Source organism: Hevea brasiliensis, chromosome 1, assembly GCF_030052815.1.
Source record: "Hevea brasiliensis isolate MT/VB/25A 57/8 chromosome 1, ASM3005281v1, whole genome shotgun sequence".
NCBI lineage: Eukaryota > Viridiplantae > Streptophyta > Magnoliopsida > Malpighiales > Euphorbiaceae > Hevea > Hevea brasiliensis.
The window spans coordinates 105,916,092-105,921,436 of NC_079493.1; positions in this window are offsets into that span (position 1 = coordinate 105,916,092).

A 5,345-nucleotide genomic window follows, 5' to 3' on the forward strand; every position below is an offset into this window, starting at 1 on the left:
AGCTATTGTTGTATGCAAATTCTGCCAGTGGGAGGTATCTATCCCAACTTCCCTCAAACTCAATGGCATAACTCCTCAGCATGTCCTCAAGGACCTGACATATATTTCATGTTATTATTATCATTTCAGTTCAATATTTGTATTAGTTCAATTGGTTTCAATTGTTTACCTGGATTACTCTTTCTAATTGTCCATCCGTCTGAGGATGAAAAGCTGTGCTGAAGTGGAGTTGTGTACCCAAGGATTCATGCAACTTCTTCCAAAATCTTGATGTAAATCTTGGGTCTCGATCAGATATGATGGAAAGTGGAATTCCATGCAGTCTAACTATCTCACTGATATACAATTCTACTAACTTCTCCAATGAGCAGTCAGTCCTAACTGGCAGAAAGTGTGCTGACTTCATCAATCTATCTACTATCACCCATACTGCATCATGCTTCTTCTGGGTGAGAGGTAGAACACTTACAAAATCCATGGTGACTCGATCCCATTTCCATTCAGGTATGCGTATAGGCTGTAGCAAACCCGATGGAACTTGATGTTCTGCCTTGACTGGCTGACATGTCAAGCATTTAGTCACATAGTCAGCTATGTCCTTCTTCATACCAGGCCACCAATACTGAAGATTCAAATCATGGTACATTTTTATACTTCCTGGTTGCATAGCATAAACACTGGTGTGTGCCTTTTTCAGAATACTGGCTTTTAATTCCCCATCATCTGGTACACACACTCTTCCTTTGTAGTATAGACACCCATCTGCTTTCACTTTATAGTCAGTTGCTTTCCCTTTTGAGATTTTACTCATAGTAGTCATTAATTTCTCATCTACCTTCTACCCATCTAAAATTTGTTGTAGTAGGTTTGGCCTCAGTTGCAACTCAGCCAAAATAACTCCATCTCGAGCCAAGGATAGACGGGCATTCAATGATCTCAAAGCTGTGATGGATTTTCTGCTCAAAGCATCAGTAACTATATTTGCCTTCTCAGGATGGTAATCAATCACACAATCATAGTCCTTCAGGAACTCAATCCATCGCCTCTGTCTAAGGTTGAGCTCCTTCTAGGTTGGCAAGTATTTTAGAATTTTGTGGTCTGTGTAAATGTAGCACTTTTTACCATACAAGTAGTGCCTCCATATCTTCAGTGCGAAAATAATTGCTGCAAGTTCTAGATCATGGGTAGAGTAATTCTGTTCATGTGGCCTCAGCTGCCTGGAAGCATAAGAGACCACCTTTCCCTCTTGCATCAATACACACCCTAACCCATTATGTGAGGCATCACTGTAGACCACAAAGTCCTTTCCCGACACTGGCTGTGTTAACACTGGTGCCTCTGTCAACATAGCCTTCAACTTCTCAAAACTAGTCTAACACTTGTTATTCCAGTCAAATCTGACATTCTTGTGTAATAACTTGGTCATTGGAGCAGCTATTAAGGAAAATCCCTTCACAAATCTTCTGTAATACCCAGCTAGCCCCAAGAAACTTCTGACCTCAATTGTACTCCTGGAAGGCTTCCATTCCATCACTGCTTCTATTTTCTTAGGATCCACCCTAATCCCATCAGCTGACACTATGTGTCCAAGGAATGCAATTTCATTCATCCAGAAGTCACACTTGGACAACTTAGCATACAACTTCTTTTCTCTCAGGGTTTGCAGAACAATCCTCAAATGCTCATCATGTTTTTCACTGGTCTTGGAATACACAAAAATATCATCAATAAAGACTACTACGAACCGATCTAAGTATGGATGGAAGATACAATTTATAAGGTCTATGAATGCCGCTGGTGCATTTGTTAAGCTAAAGGGCATCACCAGGAAGTCATAATGCCGGTACCGGGTCCTGAATGCAGTCTTTGGCACAACTGCATCCTTCACCCTCAATTGATGATATCCTGATCTGAGATCAATTTTAGAAAATACTCTTGCTCCCTTCAACTGATCAAACAGATCATCAATTCTAGGCAACGGATATTTATTCTTCACAGTCAGTTTATTCAACTGTCGGTAATCAATGCATAACCTTAATGTCCCATCCTTCTTCTTTACAAACAACACTAGAGCTCCCCATGGTGACACACTGGGGCGTATGAACCCCTTATCTAGCAACTCTTGTAACTAGATTTTCAGTTCCTTCAATTCTGTGGGTGCCATCCTATAAGGAGCAATAGAGATTGGTGCTATACCTAGCAGTATCTCGATAGCAAATTCGACTTCCCTTTCTGGTGGCAAGCTAGGCAATTCTTCAGGGAACACACCTGGGAAGTCTCTTACTATGGGTATGTCACATAGATCTGGCTTAACCTGCCTAGTATCCACCACATGCGCTAGGTAGGCTTCACAGCCTTTTCTCATCAGTTTTTTTTTGCTACAGTGGCTGAGATGACATTGGACAAGAAATCTGTCCTTTCCCCCATAACTGTGATCTCATTTCCCTCAGGAGTTTTCAAAGAAATCCTCTTTAACTTACAATCAACCATTGCCTGATGACGTGATAACCAGTCCATTCCCAAAATCACAACAAACTCATGGAAAGGCAACTCAATCAGGTCTGCCAAGAATTCATACCCCTGAATCCTTAACGGGCAACCTTTGTACACTTTGTTCACCACTACACTGTGGCCCAATGGATTAGTGACCAGAATGTCTTGGTCACTCTCCCCTACTAGTATCCCCCTTTCTACGAGTAGGTTGATGCAGATATATGAATGAGTGGATCCTGGATCCACCAATGCATGCACAGATGTATTGTAGAGGGAGAACATACCCTTGATGAAGTTCGGGGCATCTTGCTCCTCCTGAGCTCTTATGGCATAGGCTCTGGTAGATGCTCTGCCCTCAGGCCTCTCTGCTGGCTCAGATGTAGGCCTCTATAATGGTCTCACTGCCTCAAATTTACCAGATTTCCTACCCCTTTGAGGTGCAAGAGCAGGTCTGTCTACTTGTGTTGGAACAGCTATAACAGTTCTGCATGGATAGTTCCTTAACTGATGCTCTATTGACCCACACCTTAAGCAGGCACCAGTCACTCTCCAACACTCCCCCTTATGCCACTTCAGGCAATGTGGACATGCAGAAGATGCTGGGTCTGGTCCCCTGAACCCCGTCCCTAGAGAGCTGCCCACTGATAGTGTGGACTGACCTCTCCTAGGGGTGAACTATGGCCTGGGTCCCTGGGACTGACCCTGACCTTGAGGTTGACCTGAACTCTGTGCAGGTGGACTTTTGAACTTTTTATCTGGTGCAGGAGATGAGCTAAACTGACCCGGGCCCCTCTTCTACTGTCTCTCCCTTCTGGTCTGCTCACTTATTCTAACCTTTTCAACTTTTAATGCAGCTTCTACTAACTTGGTGAAGTTTGTGATTCCCAAAGTAGTAATCATGATCTTTATATTATCATTTAATCCCTCTTCAAATCTCTTACACCTTTTGGCTTCATTAGGGACTATCTCCCTTCCGTAGCGGCTCAGTCTGACAAATTCTTTTTCATACTCTGCCACTGTCAATTGTTTCTATCTCAGGTTAATGAACTCTCTTCTTCTCTCTTCTAGGTATACACTACCCACATATTTCTTCTTGAATTCTGAGAGGAAGAAGTCCCAAGTTATTACTTTCAACTGCACTTCACTAGACATTGTATCCCACTATTGGTAAGCATCATCTTGCAATAGAGATACAATAGCTTCTAGATTTTGTTTTGGAGTGCAGTGGAGTTGTTTTAAAACTCTACCTATTCTGTTCAACCAGTTTTCAGCTGCAACAGAATCATCTTCTCTCTTGCCAAAGAAATCCATTGCTCTAAATTTTCTCAATCTTTCCAGTTGTGATTTCTGCTATTGAGGTGGTGGTGGTGGTGGTATTACCCCAGCTATTTGTCTAAAGAATTCGACCATTTGCTGAAACATGGCCTGTGGAGGCTAAGCAGGCTCTGTTGGAGCTGGTGGAGCAGGTTTTCCCCTACCCCTAGTCTCAGCTGTTGTAGGTGGAGCATGACTCTCCACTTCCTTCTCAACTGTCCTCTGAGATGTGGGGTCCATATCCTAATTAAAATAACAAAGAGAAATAGATCTGCATTAGTGTTACCTCGACTCTTACAAATGCAATGCATGGTATGGACTCAATCTAGGCTCAGAAATGCATAAACCGTGCTCTGATACCACTAAATATGACATCCCTTACCTGTCTACAGTATAGCCGAGTAAGATATGTCACACAGTGTACCGGAACACCCTATTTTATTTCAATTATTTTTATTCTTCCTAATTTATTTCTTTCATAGTTATGAAGTATAATTCGTGAAATATCATTCATTGAAGTCACTTATTGAAATCATAAATTTATTTGAGGTTCCGCAAATTTTATAGAAAATTCGGCAGAGTACCAGCTAAAAATGGAGAAAACAGTTCTTCGGAACCTGAGAAAAACACTTCCAAAATTCTCAATCAATCCCAAACTCCATTTCATCAACAAAATCTCAATATTTCTCAAATATACTCCCAATTCTCATTCATTCATTTCATAGGATATTCATGTACAAATCATAAATAAATATTCACTTTTTCATTCATAAACATAATTTCCACTATTTACATTGATAACAAAATACATTACGTGAGTCTCAATTTCACATGAGAAAATAAAAGTTAATTACAAAATAGCCATAATGAAACCTAGTGTCCTACCAATGCACTGATGTCGGTGAGGTGACACGGACACTGTGCAGATCTGCAGAAGGTCTCACCCAGTCTGTGGTCTACTAGGCTCTCGGTTGGTCTCTCCAGAACCTACGCGCGGCAAAAAGCAACGCGCTAAGCAATAATGCTTAGTGGTGCCAATAATAAAATAAAAAGAAATAACATAAAGTAAATATACAGTGCATGTTTTGATATCTTATACAGGCAACTTTTCGATCATTATTGATAATCTTATTTATTTTATACTTGTTATATTCATAATTTCATTAAATTTATTCACTTTCATTTTTGGTTGCCCAAGTAACCTATACTGGATGACTGGACTGGATAAACGGGTAAACTGGCACTGGGTATCAAGTATCTCGAGCCGTCACACCATTGGTTACATATGTATCTCCCGGTGTGCAGCAGAACAGCTAATAAGTTGTAATAACATTAGGCACAAGGCCAAATATCAACATAATGACAAAATGGCTAAAAGCCATGAAATCACAGAATGGCATAATGCCATATGCAGTACTGCTAACTGAACCCTATTGGCATGCCAACCTATCCAAACCAATCTTGCTAGGTGTACTAGGGCATGTTACACTTTTAAATTGTACAATTCTTGAAATTTAAGTTTAGGTGTTACTATTTAT